Genomic DNA, 19506 nt, shown 5'->3' with positions numbered 1-19506 from the left:
GGAACTAGACATTAAAGCTTTGGGGACAGCAATATGATTTGTAATTCATATAAAACATTTCCTTTTTCTTGTGTGGCATATCTATATACAATACCAGGATCATTCCAGCGAGGTGATATGTATTTCATGCATAACACTTTCCTTCTTTTATGACATACAAATATCAAACATATCTATCATAATTTTTATCCAATTCAGTATAAAAAAAATATAAACAAGGGAAAACATGGAATAAAACTACTTTATATAGGCAATGACAACTCCAAACTCACCAACAACACTGAAAAGAATGGCTCCTGTAAGACCTGTTGTATTGGATGCTGTTTGTCTGATAATTGTTGCATAATTATTCAAAACAGCATCTAGTTGATTGGACTTTTTGGGTTCACGGTAAACCTGTAATATTTACAATATTAGGAAATTTAGTGGTTGTTAAAATACCTAATCTTATCAACTGTGAATAATGCTCTATTAAGAAATTAGTATTGATCCAACCTTTTACATTCTATGTGGCCATTTAAATCTCCTATTAGTATCCCATTGGACAGTGACACTCCTGTCACTGGATCTAATAATCTTTCCAAAAATTCTAGCTTTTCTTCTGGTCTTCCTGAGTGTGATAAGTATGCTGAGAACACACATGAACATCTCTTCTCAAGATAATCTTAATCTTCATAATTCTTTCATCCATTCACCCAATCTCTATCAGAACTTCAGCCATTTCATCCTTGATCACCGTTCTCACCCAATTTTGTTTGTCTCACTGCCATTAAACTAGAATTTATGCTTCCTTGTGTCACTACTGACAGTTTACAGACTGAACACAACAAATATTCACACTTCTAGTCAGACTGAACACAACAACTATTCACACTTCTAGTCAGACTGACCACAACAACTATTCACACTTCTGGTCAGACTGACCACAACAACTATTCACACTTCTAGTCAGACTGAACACAACAACTATTCACACTTCTGGTCAGACTGACCACAACAACTATTCACACTTCTAGTCAGACTGAACACAACAACTATTCACACTTCTGGTCAGACTGACCACAACAACTATTCACACTTCTAGTCAGACTGAACACAACAACTATTCACACTTCTGGTCAGACTGACCACAACAACTATTCACACTTCTGGTCAGACTGAACACAACAACTATTCACACTTCTGGTCAGACTGACCACAACAACTATTCACACTTCTGGTCAGACTGACCACAACAACTATTCACACTTCTGGTCAGACTGACCACAACAACTATTCACACTTCTAGTCAGACTGAACACAACAACTATTCACACTTCTAGTCAGTATTTCCACCATTCCCTTACTTTTTCTTCTATTTATAGTTTTTTAATTTTAGTGAACATGCCTTAATTTCTTCTAACTTGGAGATTTTTTTGCACCTCTGTCTACTTAGGACTGGAATTCATTTGATAAAATGTTAGTGGTTTCTTTTGGCAAATTCTATATACCCTTACTGATGAACTAAACCCACCTACTTTTCTCTGGGCTAAGGATCGACTGTTTAGTCATTAACTCTACTCAGTTCTCTAACTAACAGGCTGAATATTTAACAGAGATAAGAAAAGGGAACATACATTTAGTTAATATTCAGTATTATCTACTGTGTATAGAAAGATAAAATGTATTAAGAATATGCAAGACTATAAATTGTATGAGTATGCAAAAAGGAAAATGCCATAACTAGAGATATGAACTTTCACTCTACAGTATCAACAAATCCAAACTAGCATTGCTCTTTGTTTAAGCCTGAAATAGAATAAAAACCCAAAATTAGTTTCTTAATACCATTGCATACATTACCTTTTTCTTTCCTGAAAGCCTGTCTATGACACCTGCCTTCACAAAATAGTCAAAAACCTTTTGCTCATAGTCGTAAGATGGAAGGAAACAGACAATTCCTCCAGGTATAATTGCGCACAAATTCACTAGAACACGTCCAAGTTCATCAAGCTGTGTAAAGAGAATTTTTATCAGTTAATAAGAAACTAATAGCTTTTATAAATGCAAGGGTAGCTTAAACCAGAGACTTTCCAGAAAAAAAACAATTACCAAAAATCGGTCTTCTTAAATTTAGTAGCTTCAAATCAGACTAGTCTACTGTATTATGAAATTATTCTATCAATCTATTTTCAGTATTGATAATAAAGACAACCAAATGCAGTCAAAATAGTATTAAAAATCCTTCTATAAACTTCCAAATTTATTTTGATAATTTAAGAATCTTTTGAAAGACCAACGATGCCAATAACGGAATAGTCAAGTAAAAAGCTTACGAATCTCGCTACTACTAAACCTAGAAAGCTGTTATAGCATGAATGGCTTTATTATCATCATCCCCACTGTAATATATTATTATTATTACTTGCTAAGCTACAACCCTAGTTGGAAAAGCAGGATGCTTTAAGCCTAAGGTCTCCAACAGGGAAAATAGCCCAGTGAGGAAAGGAAATAAGAGAAATAATTAACAATTAGAATAGAATATTTTAAGAACAGTAACAACATTAAAGTAAATATTTCATATATAAACTATAAAACCTTTAAAAAAACAAGACAACAGCGTGCCCAAGTGTACCCTCAAAAATAGAACTCTAACCTAACTCAGTGGAAGGCCATGGTCTTCTCTGGATTTTCCCCTAAACGAAAAGTTACTTCTCCTTTAAGTTTAGTCTTTCAAGTGAAAGTGGTTAATAAGAAGCTGAATATATTGCCCCATATGAGGGACAAGTAAGTGACCACATTTATCACAACAAGTGTTCAAATTACACTGCTCTCCTCGACAAGATACAAAGAGAATTCAGATCTTTATCACCTAGCAATGAATCCCTTAAACAATTGACACAATACTGCATAGGAAATCTAACAGAAGACATCCCTATTAATTTGCAGCTAAATAACCTCATAATAAAAAAAAACTATCTGCATTCGCTGTAAAAGTAAGTGTAACTAACAAAGAATCAACAAGAAGACTGAAAACAATGTATTGATAGGATAAAGTGCTCGCATTTCCATTTATTGCCATATCATCTCCACACTCGTATAGAGGGGCAATACTATTACTGAAAGAAAATGGAAATGTTTTTGATAACGCTGAAATTTAACCCGCTTCGAGAAGGAAGTAATATGAACGCCAGGGGAGGGTCATAGAAAACGGATTTTGAGCGAAGCGAAAAATCTATTTTTGGGTGAGATGGCCATGTCGTCCTGATGGAAGTTCCTTAATGTAGCTTCCTAAGGGATATATGTACTACAGTGATATTCCCAGAGAATTTTACCTTTAGGTATCCAGAATTCTAACTCCTGGCGCGAATATCCTTAAATTTTCTCTCAAGGACATCGTATAATATCAGAGGACGTATTCTTGACACGCCACATAGCAATCTGCACCCCTAATAGCGTTTACGCTTCGAGGAGGTGTGGCAGAATAGAAGGGGAGGCGTATCAAGGTTACCCCCGTTCTCGTACTACTATTCAGTATGACAACAGCGCCATTTCCACGATGGCGGACATTCCTTGTAACATTGAGCATGGTGCTACAGATACAGTATAACGGGAGGAATACTGTGAAGATCCTTTCTTTTTTAGAAGAGACGGGTGGGTCCATCAGGACGACATGGCCATCTCACCCAAAAATAGATTTTTCGCTTCGCTCAAAATCCGTTTTTTGGGCTCAAGCCATGTCGTCCTGATGGAAGCATACCAGAGCATTAGTGTATCTGTGGATTTTCATCAGTGCCTTAACCTCGGAACATTTTCTAGGGTCATGGGGACCAATTGAGACAAGTGACGTCACCGTTATCCGTCATCATCACTAATCATAAACAATGTTAGTGCTTCCTGCCTTCTACAGGGAAGAGTCATTCTAGACAGTAGAAAAGGGGTCTCAAGGTTAACATATATTGTATGAACAAACATAAGTATACACTGAATATACAAACAATCTCATTGTTGTATATATTGCTGAATCAATATCAGTGTCTCTTATATCTATTATTTGTGAGCATACAATTATATGAGGAATACTTACTTTGGTAAGTCAAAGAACTCTGGCATTTATACATGCAATTGTCGGGCGAATGCGGATGCACTACATTCTAATAGACATTTATTCCTAATAAATGACTAAAAGAGATGGCTAGTAAAACGAATGTAGTATGACAATGGGATTATACCTGTAACGAGTACAGATACTATATTTCTTTCCTGAAAGGAAAGAAATGATGAGTGCCACTCTCAGATTGAAGAAAATATATAAAACAATTTCTCTTCATAATTCCTGTACTGGTTACTTCTATCTGCACTGTGTACTACGTACACCGGCACTAGTGCTATCTGTATAATTCCACACCTGGGATTTTGAACAGAGCTAGTGTCACCATGGTAACACTTAATCAAATGAGGTCACACCCTAATAGGGATGACCCATTCTCCCTTTAATTGACAGTCCCAGTCAATTAGCTGTTCATCGTAGAATTAGACGGCAGGTTAAATACTCTACCCAACGTCACCACATACTGCTTCAGATGGACTTGCTTAGCATAGTGTTTGAGAACACTCTGGATGATTCTCACCCAGTATATGTGCGAGGACATTTGAAGTCCCAAACCATTGACTGTTTACAACAGTAATTAGAGGGCAGGTTTTAACACACTACCTGCCACCACTACATAGTGTTTCAGTTCATGCACCTGTTTTGCATAGTGATTGTAAAACACTCTGGATGATTTCCATGCAGTGTATGAACGAAGACGCTCAAAGTCCATATACTGAAAGAAGTTCAGTGATGAAGCAATCTTTCTCGGATCATGACCTGCGGGAGTACTGTCAGGATCCGCTCTACGAATGAAGTAGGTGAACTTCGCCCTTAGTTGTTTCAGGGATAAATTTGATCCAGAAGTTTCTCCTTTAAAGAGCTGTCCTCCCCTGAAGTCTGAAGTTCTACGAAGATAGACCTTTAGACACTCTACAGGACATAGAGACATCTTCCTTCAGAGGGAAGATTCTCGAGGGACCCCACCTCTTAGTGGGTAGCTCGTTTTTAGCGAGAAAGGATGGATCAGGAAAGAGATTCAGTTCTCCCACTTCTGTGAACTGAATGTGGCTCTCATCTCTGGATAGGGCCACTATTTCACAAACTCTAGCCCCAGAGGCTATAGCGAATAGAAAAATAACCTTTTGGGTTAGATCCTTAAGAGAACAATCTCCATTGTTCACAGATGAGGCATAATGTAGGACCTTGTCCAAAGACCAAGAGATGGGCTTTGGTGGTACTGCGGGCCTAAGTCTTGCACAAGCCTTCGGAATCTTATTAAAGATTTAATTCGCCAGATCTACTTGACAGGCATATAGAAGAGGTCTAGTCAAGGCTGACTTGCACGTATTTATCGTATTGGCCGCCAGACCTTGATTATGAAGGTGGACAAAGAAGGACAGACAGAAGTTCATTGAAATTTCTTTCGGTCCTTTTGCTTTCACAAACGCAACTCACTTTTTCCAGGAAGACTCATATTGTCTTCTAGTTGACTTAGCCTTGTATTCTTCTAAGAATTTTATATTGCCTTCTAAGATCCCAAATCTTTTTCTATCCGCTAGGGTAAGAAAATCATGAAATGAAGGGTTCGGGTTCTCTGTGATAAAACGAAGGCAGTTAATTTCTGAACCTTCTGAAATATACCTAGGATCAGAACTAGGACCAGCCTCATCTTCAGTTTCTTCATTAGGGAGGACAGATTGCTCTTGGGCTATCTGGGAGCCAAAAGAGCTACTCCCCCTTAGAAGTATCTGAGCCTGTTGAGGACCTTCAGCAGGTGATTGGATGGGATGAACAGGTATACCTGAGTCCATCCCTTTCATTCCAGAGACATGTCGTCTATCAGTCCCACTAGAGGATCCTCGTATGGGGCTACATATCGAGGTAGTTTCTTGAAGACGCTCGTGATGAAGAGGTCGATCTGCAGTTCTGGGACTTGTTCCCATCTGGGAGGGAATAGGTCTGCGTCCATGGACCATTCCGACTCTATCGGCTTGAATTGAAATAGAGCATCCACTGTCACATTGTGGATCAATTGTATATGAACTGCAGACAGGTGCCATCCCTTTAAGATAGGGATGGTTAACTTCACCTAGACTGTATGAGAGGTTTTTTAGCATTATCGATTGTGACGTCTTATAATCGCTTCGGTGTCCCGGATCAGACGTAAGAAGTCTGATCTGTGTGGAGGGAGCTTCCCCACTCATGATAGGACCAGCAGAGTCTTGGGACTTTCGTGCTTTAATTTTTGTTAGAGAAGCGATTAAGGAGGGACCAATATCGGTCTTTCTTTATCTCTTCAAGCGTTTGATGCGTATTTTCTCCAAGCTCTTAACACATCTTTCTGCAGTGCTCTTAGCACTAGGTCTGTCACTATTGCGAACTGGGGAGAGTTTAGCGCTTCTCCCTGTTAGCGTCTTGGAAATCTGACTTATTACCCGAGTCTCTTGACAGACCTCGTGACCTCCTTTTATATTCCCAAGGGAAAGGAGAGTTGATGTGACTGCGGGCTTCAATGGTTTTCCAGCCATTGAAACCCTTGAGCTGGAGAGAGTCGAGACTTCTAGAAGCTTATCTTGCATCCGTGATGTCCCGGGAACCGGGTCATTTCTTTGGATGCACATTGACCAGCCACTTCGGGTGCTGCCCACCCCAGCCTCTCGTCCAGGTATATTAATGCCTGAACCATTTCTAGGCTTGGTTTTAACGTGACTAAGTCTGCCAATCCTATGAAGATATTTAGGACTGTGTCCAGTCCGACACGTGTCTTTCCTAGGATAAATGTTACTATCTGTAACTTGAATTCTAGATAGGAGGGAAGGGGGTGGTTGACTGGAAGTTGCCACAGGACACCTTTCAGGTCAGACAAGACTACGAACACCCCTATTTGGAACAAGGTCCATATGTTCGGAAGGATTAACATTCTGAACTTGCTGTTTTCTATGAACTTGTTGAGTGGCGACAAGTTCAAAATGACTCAGAGATTTCTTGAGTCCTTCTCGTGAACACAAAACAGCCTTCCCTGGAACTCGATGGACTATAGTTTTCTTACCACCTGTATGCTCTAGAGCTCTCAGGTATACTCCTCCAGGAGGGTTTTGGATTGTAGGAGAAGGTAAGGAAATGATGGTGGATACATTTCTGTTTCCCATCAAGGTCCCATCTTGAATAGGCTTTGGACCCAAGGATCGAAGGTCCGACGATCCTGAAGGAACGTTCCTTCTAGCAGAAGCGTCTTCATGCTTCGAATAGTCAGTAGGTTTAAACTTTTGACCACCTGCCTGTGGCACCGTGGTCACTGGAATAGTGGGATGTTGTTGAGCAGCCCGGTTATTTCCAGCATTTCCCGTCTTCTTTTTAGGTTGGGGACCCACAACCATGGAAGATTTTCTCTTTGAAAGGATGCCCCACTTTTGGAGAAGACTTATGTTCTCCATGGTGGCGTTCTTAATCACTTTCCTAATTACCTCGTGTGGGAAGAGGTCTTTACCCCAGATGTTGGAAGATATTAGCTTCCTTGTTTCGTGTTTCACTGTTGCAGCAGCGAACACAAACTCTCTACATGCCCTCCTAGCCTTCATAAAGGCGTAAAGGTCCTTCACTAAGGTAGCCATATGCATTTTGGCTATGACCATGAGCATGTCTGGGGTATTTTGGTAGGTTGAACACAACTCTATGTAGTTTTGTAGAGAAAGGGAGGCTGCAAGTCTCCCCTTTGTCTCTTGTTCATTATACAAGAGCAACTCAGATAATTTAGGGAGACATTCATTAAATTGTCGACCTGCGACATCCGCGTCTAATTTTCCTACTGAAAAGGTTAAATGGACTTCCTTCCAGTCCTTTTCCTGGCTGGGAAAAGCTGGTTACAGAGGCTTGCACTCCTCGAGTGTGGGACATGGCATACCCGCCTCCACCGCTTTGGCAACAGATGTAAATGCCTTCCCCAGAAAGGGGTATGAGAATGAAGCAGGAGCAAGAAATGAAGGGTGTCTGTTATTCAGTGAGAATACCTTCGACTCTGAATAACCCGCCTTTTTCAGACTACCTGAGAGGATAGCCTGTGCCTTATCATGGTCGAGAATCATGACCTCTTTTGATTACGTTCCTTTTCTTGACTTTGGTTCATACCTCAATCGAACCAAACAATTAGGGAAAGCTTCAAAGCTTGGCCAAAATTGAATTTTGTCCAAAGGAACAGCACCCATCTTCTCTGAGATGTAGAGTTTGCCATTAAAAATCTGCATCAGCTCCGCAAACCTCCAGGGATTGGTTTTGGAGCATGTTGGTAGGTCTTGATCCATGAGTCGTTTGAGTGACCCTTGGGAAGCGACAAGAGAAGCTTTGCTAGGCTCTATCTTGCGTTTTACTTCCTACTTTTCGTTTTGTTTACGAAAGCTCTCTATTTGATTATTCAGTTGAATACATAATTGTACTATTCTATCTAATAGAGGGGTAGAAGACGAAGATGTCGACGTCGATGGCTCTAGAGCCAGCATAGGCGGAGGAAATTCCGACACAACATTTTCCTCTTCTACCCTGGGGCACTTCTTGCCCTCATTCCCAAAGGTTATCTGGCTGTCAGGGGATGAAGTTGGTGCCTGAGGCACTACTATTTCCTTACTTGCTTTTGGAAATAGTAGTTTACGCATCCTATCATTAGGTAGGAAAGGTCCCGGAGAGATTTTCTGGAAGCCTCTCACCCAGTTGCGTAATTTGTATTGAGCTGTATCCCTAGTCTCCGTAGACTTGGGATTCTAGAAACCTTCGGACATTAATGTCCGACATATATTGCAAATCTGCGGGTTCCAATAATGTAGGGATCCGGAAATAATATTGCATGGGGCATGAAACCAGCAAGTATTATGACCGTAAAAATACTTACTCTTGACCTTGCAGAAGACTGCAGCACAAGGTATCAGGTGTTCCTCCTTTAAAGAAAGGAAAACCAAATGAGTATACAAAGGATTATCTCCTTGATAATCAACATGCAAAGGTCATCTATAACAGAATAGCTTAGGATAGTAAGCTATAGGGATAGTAGGAGATACATACATGTGTACCCCCATGAGCAAATGCTGTTACCTCCCCTCGGTATTAACTATATGGAGATTCCTCTATCAAGTAACTCCAAGTAGAAGGGCTCTTACCCCTAGGGGTAGAGAAGTACAAATTCACTGTCCCTTTATATTGTTAATACTGTGGGGTCAGGATGACTGATTCTCAATCAGAATATTGAAGACATATTATTCTTTCAATATAGGAGCAGTACCAGCAGAATGCTCGCACAAGGGTACCCACGGTATGTTAGAAATTACTACTGTATAATGGTACTGTAGTTTTCTATTTGCAGTAAGTCTATATTGCAAATTACTGGCTACTGTACAATCATGTATTGTAGTTCAGAAAATAAAGACATATATTTGTGTATCCCTCTCAGCCTATTTGCCGTAGCCTTCCTTACAATATTAAATTATAAGTTTCCTGATCAGGGAGACTCAAGGATAAAGGCTCTACCCTTTAAGGGTTAGGAGTGTATCACCCTGCCTTGAAGCTATTTAATATTGTATGGTAATCCGAATACTGATTTCTAATCAGGATATTGAAGAAATTATATTCATTCAATATGGGATTGGGTTCAGCAAATGCCAGTGTATGGATATCCAAGATATATTGGAAATAACTACTAGTATAAAATATATAGTAGTTTTCTATCTGCAGTATATTCTATACTGTAGATATACTGGCTACCTGTATAACATATACTGTAGTCCGGCATAGCTAGGTCTTGCCAGTATATCTAGTATGCTAACTAGAGAGAGAGAGAGATAGCATGGAGTAAAGGCTACTCCTTTACTGTGTATGTATACAGTAATGAAGGATGTAAAAATCAAAAATTTTAAGTAATTTTTATTTTTCCTAACATACTTACCGAGAACTACTTTCTTAGGAGTTACCTGTAATCTCCTCTCAACCGACCAGAGTTTTGTGTAGTATACCCTACGTCCGTTTTCTATGGAGGACTAACCTAGGAGTAAGGAGAACGTGCCCTGAGGGTAGACCTGAGCTAGGTCGGCGTTAGCTTGGGTCCCGCTAGTCAGTAAGTTCCTCGGATGGTGCAAAAAGTCCCTGCAAGGGCAGAAAGGCACTCGGGGAAGGTAGGGAGGGCCATTACCCGAAAGTAGTTCTCGGTAAGTATGTTAGGAAAAATAAAAATTACTTAAAATTTTTTATTTGTTCCAACATAGATACTTACCTCGAACTACTTCCTTAGGAGACTTACACTTTAGGAGGTGGGAGTGTCTTCCTGACCTTCAGACCCAGCTAAGAGGACGACAAGTAGCCTAGATATGAACTAGGCTCTAGAAAATAAAAACTGGAAAAGGAACGGTAGGGCAAACTACACAAAGAGCTCACGTTAGTGTCTAAGTACTCACCCATTAAAACATTTTCTGATGCTGAGTCCAGTGACAAAGTTGCAGAGACGTGTTCTTCATTGGTTACATAAGTGTGGTTATCTCCGGTAGGGATAGGAAAACGGGGATTAGGGTGAAAAGGAATGAACCTGTGTCTCCTGGTTTTGCTATCCACGATTGCGCCTGGGGCTTCACCGTTAAATCGCTTGGAGCGCGGAGATGACTGTCCCAATGGAAAACCCGTCCAAAGACCTCCTTGAGTAATCCTTGAGATAATGGGCAGTAAAGGTCGACTGGGTCGACCAGGTGCCCGCCCGAAGGATCTGGCCCACCGCCATGTTCTTCTCAAAGGCTAAGGACGTGCTTAGGCCTCTAATGTCATGGGGCCTAGGAGTACCTGGCAGGGCCAGTCCCTCCTCCTTATAGGACCTGGCAATAACTTGTCTCAACCAAAAGGAGATGGTATTCTTCGATACCTGCTTCTTCGTAACACCTGTGGAGACGAAAAGACTCTTGATACTCGGCCGGAGATGTGCAGTCCTCTCAAGGTACTTCCTAACGGCACGGACAGGGCACAACCTCAAATCCTCTGGATTCCCAGTCTTAGGAATGGCTGGCAGTGAGAACCCCTCGAACTTAGGATCCTAGACTGCTGGATTTTGGGTTTTTGCCACGAAAGAAGGGACGAACTTGAGGGAGATTTCTCACCACCCCTTCGAATGAGAGACGTCGTAGGACAGCCCATGGATCTCTCCTACTCTCTTCGCAGAGGCCAAGGCCAACAAAAAGACCGTCTTGAGAGTGAGATCCCTGTCTACAATATCTTTTATCGGCTCAAACGGGGGGCTACTTAACATCTTCAGAACCCTAGCCAAGTCCCACTGAGGCACCCTAACAGCTTGAGGAGGGCAGGTCTGTTCAAAGCTCCTGATAAGCATAGAGACGTGTCTAGAGGAGCCCAGGTCGATGCCCTTCAGTAGGAAGACTTGACCCAAGGCTGCACGTACTCCTTTTATAGCTGGGATTGACATCCCCACCTCGTCTCTGAGATATACTAGAAAGTCTGCGATATCTGGAACTGAGGCTCTGAGGGGCTTGATGTTCTTTGAAGCACACCACTTCGTAAAAGAGGCCCATTTCGCTTGGTAGACCGCTGCCGACGACCTTCTCAGATAAAGCGACATCTTAGCAGTTCCTGACGAATATCCTTCCTTCCTCAGGAGTCGCTCGATAGTCTCCAGGCGTGAAGGCGTAGAGACTGTGGGTTGTCGTGGAACCTGAGAAAGTGTGGTTGTTGTAGAAGATCTGGCCTGTCGGGGAGTGGCCATGGAGGAAGGCATGCCAGGTCTTTTAGATCCGCGAACCACTCTCTCTCCGGCCACCAGGGCGCTACCAAAGTCATCCTTAAGTTTCGGGCAGCCCTTACTCTGTTGAGCACTTGCCTGATCAACGTGAAGGGGGGAAAAGCGTACACGTCTAGGTTGTCCCATTTGTGCTGAAAGGCATCCTCCAAAGCTGCCTTTGGGTCTGGGACAGGAGAACAAAACACGGGGAGTTGTGCGTTCAGTCTGGTTGCAAAGAGGTCCATCACTGGGGAACCCCACCGTTGAATGATGAGCCTGGCTACTTCTGGGAGGAGGGACCCCTCTGCTCCCACTATCTGACCCATCCTGCTGAGACCGTCGGCTAGGTCGTTCTTCTTCCCGGGGATGAACCTTGCCAATAACACTATCTGGTTCGCCTCCGCCCAATCCAGGATCTCTAGGGCGAGATCGCACAACTCCCTTGACTTGAGGCCTCCTTGCTTCTTTATGTACGCGACTACTGTGGCATTGTCGCACATCAACGCCACAGTGTTTCCCCTTAGTAGTCCGATGAACTGCAGACAAGCTTTTTGGACTGCCTTCAACTCTAGGACATTGATGTGTAGGCCTTTCTCCACGTCCGTCCAGGTTCCTCTCGCCGTCTCGTTGAGGAGATGCGCTCCCCATCCCTCGTTGGAGGCATCTGTGAATAGGAGCATCTCGGGAGGCTCGGTCGCGAAGGGCATCCCTTTGAGCGTATTCGACCGGCACTGCCACCACTCCAGGGAGGGTATTGTGTTTGGCAGAACTGGGATTAATTTTTGGGGCGAGTCCAGTTGGTTCCAGGAACCCTTCAGGTTCCATTGGATGCCCCTGAGCCTGAGCCTCCCCTAGGGAACCAGTTTCTCCAATGACACCAGATGACCTATTAGCCTTTGCCAGTCCTTGGCTCTCCTGGGTTGTCCCAAAAGGAAAGGTAGAAGGATCTTGATTAAATTGCTTACCCGTTCCTCTGACGGAAAGGCCTTCACTAGCCGGGAATCCAGTGTCATCCCCAAGTAGGTCATCCTGGTGGAGGGAGACAGGTTCGATTTTTCTGGGATGATCATGATACCCAGATCCTTGCAAAATTGAAGAAGCTTTACACCTTGCTCCTTCAAAACGTCCTCTGAGGAGGAAAGGAGCAACCAGTCATCCAGGTACCGGATGAGGCGAATACCTCGCTCGTGAGCCCACACCGAGACTGTCGTGAAGACTCTCGTGAATACCTGAGGAGCAGTTGACAACCCGAAGCAGAGGGTCTTGAATTGCAGGATCTGGGCACCCCATTTCACTCGGAGAAACTTTCGCCTTGAGGGGTGGAACGGGATTTGAAAGTATGCGTCCTTGAGGTCTATGGTCATCATGTAGTCTTTCTCCCTCAAGGACTGCAAGACCGACTTCGGAGTGTCCATTTTGATATCCGTCTTGCAAACAAACTTGTTGAGAGCTGACAGGTCTATCACCGGTCTCCATCCCCCCGTCGCCTTTTCCACCAGGAATAGTCGGCTGTAGAAACCCGGTCCCGGGTGTAGGACCTCTTCCATGGCGCCCTTCCCCAACATAGTGGACACCTCTTCTTGAAGGGCCGCCCTCTTCAACGGGTCCTTGGGTGCCAGCCACTCCGTCAGGCTGGCCGGAATCAAAGGTGGAGGTTCCGTTAAGAACGGGAGCCTGTACCCCTCCTTCAGTACGGATACTGTCCAGGGTTCCGCTCCGTGAGCCCTCCATGCTTGCCAATGTCGTCTGAGGCATCCCCCAACCTGAGGCTTGGGCAGGAGTAGGGGGCCTCCCACTCTACCTCCTCCTGGAGGAGCGGCCTGAACGGACTCTCCTGGAAGCCGAATACCCTGTTCTAAAAGAGGCCGACGCTGCTGGAGCTCCTCTACGGGGGGGGGGCTGTGGCGCTGAAGTCCACGAGGAAGAAGGGGCTTCCCTCCTCGTCAGGCTAGGAGGGGCCTGAGAAGTAGAGGGCCCGTCTGATGCTGACCTCTTGTAGGGGGGCCTCCTTACCGGTTGAGGTCTGGGAACGCCCACTTCCTTCCGTTTAGCTACCTTCTCCATTATCTCCTCTAGCTGTTTTAAGGGGAACAAGGAGTCACCCCACACAGTAATCTCTCTGGAGGACGAGGACGCGGATCCCGTGGGCTGACCCGACGGAGGGAACCGTTCCTTTAAGTCCGAGGGCCGAGCCAGCTGTGCTGACTCGCCCTGGCTGCCCGTACGGAAGCACGGCTCCCCCCGCTGGGCGGGGTGAGCCGGGAGCTTTGCGGACTTACGCCTGCCTGAAGAGGCCTTCTCGCATTGCTCCCTGCGAGGGTCATATCTCCGGCTGGAAGACGGCCTTCGCGGCGAATAATCCCTGGACTGTCGGTCAGGGGAACGCTGCAAATCACTTCTACGGGGAACGAAGACCCAATCACCATCGGGGAACCTACTTTTCCTGTACTTCCTCCGTGGAGACCGGGACCGTTTTCTACTGAATCTCGAGCGGGACCTTGAGCGGGAACGCCTGCTCCTGGACCGCTCCCTCCGTCGTCGACACCTCCTCCTCGCTCCACCTTCAGAAGAGATCGAAGAACCACCATCTGAAGAGCCCGACGATACTGTACAACTCGATCGACGGGCAGGAGCGGGGGCTACGGAGGGCTTCGCGACCTGCAGAGTTCCAGAGGTCGAGGGTTGTAGGAAAGAATCTGGAACCATCGTCAGAGGAGCTGGAAAAGAGGTTGGACGCACTACACTAGGGAACCAGGTATCCGGCCCTCTTCCATCCGCACTGGGGACCTACCTGGCGTTTTAGGGAGCCTCCAACCGAAGGACTCACTTACCGTAGAGTCCAACTTCTCCTGGGCATCACCAGCCGCTGAAGTACCTGAAACACAGGCCCACGAAGCGGGCGAAGAAACAGGCACAACATTACTACTCCACATGGGGTCGTCGGAGGAGACGTGCCCCCCAAGCACAAGGGCAGAGTCTCCAGAACCCCCAGACACAGCACTATCAGGCTCCCCACTATCCTGAGAAGCCCCAGCAACCCCCACTTCAAACACATTAGACTCCTGGGGAAGGGCCCTCGGCACTTTCCCCGCAACGGACTTACCTCGTCCCCTACTCTGGGTAGGGGAAGGCGAGACAGAAGCCCCGTCGGACCGGCCACTGGGCGACGGTAACGGCGTAGAGATGCTAGACTTCCTGGGCGAACGTTTCGACTTCTTCTTTTTAGTGCCATAACGCACCCGCTGGATCTCATTCCAGCTAACACACTCATCGCACGTATCCGACGGCGAGCACACTCTGCCTCTACAGGAAGAGCAAAGGGAATGAGGGTCCACTTCGGGCTTGGAAAGGAACGCTCCACACGACTTTCCGGCTCTAGGCCCAGGAGAACGGCGGATCTGCTCCATCGCACACAACCACAAGACACAGGAACGAAGGGAATAATCAAGGAATTCACTTGGGAAACACAAGGAAAGGCAGTGAACACGCGAGAACACAAGGGATAAGCACAGAGATACCACGCGGTAACCACGTGGGACACACGAGTCGGGACACAAAGGGTAGTAAGAGAATGAGAGCGGCGTGATGGTATCACGACGCGACCAGAGAACTTACTGACTAGCGGGACCCAAGCTAACGCCGACCTAGCTCAGGTCTACCCTCAGGGCACGTTCTCCTTACTCCTGGGTTAGTCCTCCATAGAAAACGGACGTAGGGTATACTACACAAAACTCTGGTCGGTTGAGAGGAGATTACTGTACAGGTATCTCCTAAGAAAGTAGTTCGAGGTAAGTATCTGTCTTAGAACATGTCTAATTTTACTGCCTTTCTCCAGAAAGAAGGTTCTAATGGAATGGGAGAATGTACCATTCAGGTTTCCATCCAGCTACAGTACTATTGACGGCAAGGTGACGCCAATACACTGCCGGCAGGCTAGCCTCCGGCAGTATCAGTACAGTCAGTGTGCTGCCATCTAGTCAGCACTTATCTGCGCCGGCCTGGTCGGCGGTATTCAGGCAACAGAACCTGTGGATAGCAGTCCAAGGGAGAACTGAAGAACCTTGGGGACAGAAAGGGACTTCCCACTCACAGCCATCATGGCTGCCGGCAGCCATCTTGGCTGCTGTCAGTCATCAGCTACCAGCAGAATGATGTGGCTGCCAGCAGTATGCACTGCCGCCAGCCATGGTTACTGACATTCAACATGGCTGCCGACAGTTGACATGGCTAGAGAGGGAGTCTGGCCGGCTCTGGCAACCTACCGGCAATGGTAAGGTTGCAAGATGCTGGCCCAATGAAAGACAATGGCTAGGCCATCAAAAGTGGACAGAGGGGTAGGGAACCGGGTCCTGTATAGCGTGTGAAAGGAACTGGCAAAATTGTCAGTCCTACCACCTCTAAAAAGAAACTCTGTTTCAGTATCGGCAGAATCCTAGGTGACAGGAGATTCTCAGTTCTCCACCCTAGAGATTGCCGATACAGTTAAGGGGATGGCGGCATTGCCGCCTCCTCTCAACAAGGGAGAAAACAGAGTTCCAGTGCCACGTCATCCTAGGCAAAAGAAGAATATCACTCTTCAGCCTAGGGGACTGCGGCACAGGACTAGTCTTCTTGTCACAAGGAGAAGATGGTATCCTACCACAACTTCAAGTGCGGCTAGGGAGGGCTAGCCTCCAAAGCCGGCAGCCTAGCCGGCAGGGAATGATGGTATCCTACAACCCATTCGCCCCGCCGACAGGTCGCTGACATAAGACTAAATACTCTGAGATTCTGGCTAAATTCCAAAACCCGCTGGTATACCACAACCAACGGTTTAAGGGAAGAGACAGAAAAACCCTAGGCTAGTCATGTCTGAATAAAATTCATGGCGCGGTCACTAGGGTTGTAGCCTGAAGATACACTCAGAGGGAAAAGAGATTACCCTTAAATCTCCATGGAGATGTGTAATTTTTCATATAATTCTAGGAAGTATCACTCTCCACTTGAATTGAAAAAACAATACAAGAGGGTAACCGGGGAAATGTCTGAACGTATAATAAAAGGCCTAGGTTAGGTTACCTAGGCTAGACGAGATCTCAGTTACCTAAATCACCGAAACTCTAACTATACGATCGACATGGAAAAGGAAAATTATGCACATTATCAAAATCTTTACGAGTATAATTGCCTAAATAGATAAATAATTAAAATAATTAAATAAAGCTATTTAAAACTGGAAGTCGTTCTGCTAACTAAATAACACATGCCTAACGAACGACGGCGCCCATGGCGCCTCCAGTAACAGGCCTAGCTCTTAGGCACAATAAATTACAGTACTCTAATTTCATTGTGAAACAGGAGCTAAAATATACTCATAGTAAAGACCCGATACTCAACTTTCCAAAGGCGGAAGACGATGAAGAAAGCACAATTATAATCCTGTAAAACGATGTAAAAGTTAGATCCACGGGTAATACCACCGAGCGAAATCGCCACAGAATAAGGAATGTCCGCCATCGTGAAAATGGCGCTGTTGTCATACTGAATAGTAGTACGAGAACAGGGGTAACCTTGATATTCTGCCACACCTCCTCGAAGCGTAAATGCTATTAGGGGTGCAGATTGCTATGTGGCATGTCAAGAATACGTCCTCTGATATTATACGATATCTTTGAGAGAAAAATGTTATTTTCCTTAGTAAAATAAATTTTTGAATACAGTATACTTACCCGATGATCATATAGCTGCATCCCTGCTGCCCGACAGAAAAAACCTACGGGCGGAATACGCCAGCGATCGCTATACAGGTGGGGGTGTACATCAACAGCGCCATCTGTCAAGTAGGTACTCAAGTACTCGATGTCAACAAAGAACCAATTTTCTCCTCTGTCCCACTGGTTCTCTATTGGGGAGGAAGGGTGGGTCCTTTAATTTATGATCATCGGGTAAGTATATTCAAAAATTTATTTTACTAAGGAAAATAAAATTTTTCAATATCAAACTTACCCGATGATCATATAGCTGATTCACACCCAGGGGGGTGGGTAGAGACCAGCATTACAAGTTGACATTATGAGCTAAGTATTCCGTATTTCATTTCAGCAGTTATTCAAAATAACAAGCATAAAATAAATAAGTACCTGGTAAGGAAGACGACTTGAACAATTACTCTGCCTTTTTAAGTACGTCTTCCTTACTGAGCCTCGCGATCCTCATAGGATGCTGAGCGACTCCTAGGAGCTGAAGTATGAAGGGTTGCAACCCATACTAAAGGTCCTCATCAAAACCTCTAATCTAGGCGCTTCTCAAGAAATGATTTTGACCACCCGCCAAATCAAGTAGGATGCGAAAGGCTTCTTAGCCTTCCGGACAACCCAAAAATATTTCAAGAGAAAGATTAAAAAGGTTCTGGAATTAGGGAATTGTAGTGGTGGAGCCCCCACCACTACTGCACTCGTTGCTACGAATGGTCCCAGAGTGTAGCAGTTCTCGTAAAGAGACTGGACATTCTTAAGATAAAAGACGCGAACACTGATTTGCTTTTCCAATAGGTTGCGTCGAATATATTTTGCAGAGATCTATTTTGTTTAAAGGCCACGGAAGTTGTGACAGCTCTAACTTCGTGTGTCCTTACCTTCAGCCAAGCTTGGTCTTCCTCATTCAGAAGGGAATGAGCTTCTCGTATTAACAGTCTGATAAAATAGGATAAAGAATTCTCTGACATAGGCAAAGATGGATTCTTAACTGAACACCATAAAGCTTCAGACGGGCCTCGTAAAGGTTTTTAAAATAGAACTTAAGAGCTCTTACAGGACATAATACTCTTTCTAGTTCATTTCCAACCATACGATAAGTTTGGAATATCGAACGATATTGGTCAAGGCCGAGAAGGCAGCTCGTGTTTGGCTAGAAAACCAAGATGTAGAACATGTAGCCGTTTCGGATGAGAATCCGATGTTCTTGCTGAAGGCATGAATCTCACTGACTCTTCTAGCTGTGGTTAAGCATATCAGGAAAAGAGTCTTAAAGGTGAGATCTTTCAAGGAGGCTGATTGAAGTGGTTCGAACCTGTCTGACATAAGGAATCTTAGAACCACGTCTAAATTCCAACCAGGTGTAACCAAACGACGCTCCTTCGTGGTCTCAAAAGACTTAAGGAGGTCCTGTAGATCTTTATTGTTGGAAAGATCTAAGCCTCTGTGACGGAAGACTGATGCCAACATGCTTCTGTAACCCTTGATAGTGGGAGCTGAAAGAGATCGCTCTTTCCTCAGATATAAGAGGAAGTCAGCTATTTGAGTTACAGAGGTACTGGTCGAGGATACGGATACTGACTTGCACCAGTTTCGGAAGATTTCCCACTTCGATTGGTAGACTCTAAGGGTGGATGTTCTCCTTGCTCTAGCAATCGCTCTGGTTGCCTCCTTCGAAAAACCTCTAGTTCTCGAGAGTCTTTCGATATTCTGAAGGCAGTCAGACGAAGAGCGTGGAGGCCTTGGAGTACCTTCTTTACGCGTGACAGACGTAGCAGGTCCACCCTTAGGGGAAGTGTTCTGGGAACGTCTACTAGCCATCGAAGTACCTCGGTAAGTTATTCTCTCGCGGGCCAGAGGGAAGCAACTAGCGTCAACTTTGTCCCTTCGTGAGAGGCGAACTTCTGCAGTACCTTGTTGACAATCTAGAACGGAGGGAATGCATATAG

At 44.8% G+C, this 19506-nt stretch overlaps 1 pseudogene; it reads right to left on the bottom strand.

Annotated features, from left to right (window-relative positions):
- Window positions 1-19506, bottom strand: part of LOC137638259 (ATP-dependent DNA helicase DDX11-like) — a 104018-nt pseudogene that overhangs the window by 27647 nt on the left and 56865 nt on the right.

The sequence above is a fragment of the Palaemon carinicauda genome, chromosome 3 (assembly GCF_036898095.1).
Source record: "Palaemon carinicauda isolate YSFRI2023 chromosome 3, ASM3689809v2, whole genome shotgun sequence".
Lineage (NCBI taxonomy): Eukaryota > Metazoa > Arthropoda > Malacostraca > Decapoda > Palaemonidae > Palaemon > Palaemon carinicauda.
The sequence above is the reverse complement of the archived record's forward strand: the minus strand, read 5'-3'. Positions and strand labels throughout refer to the sequence as shown.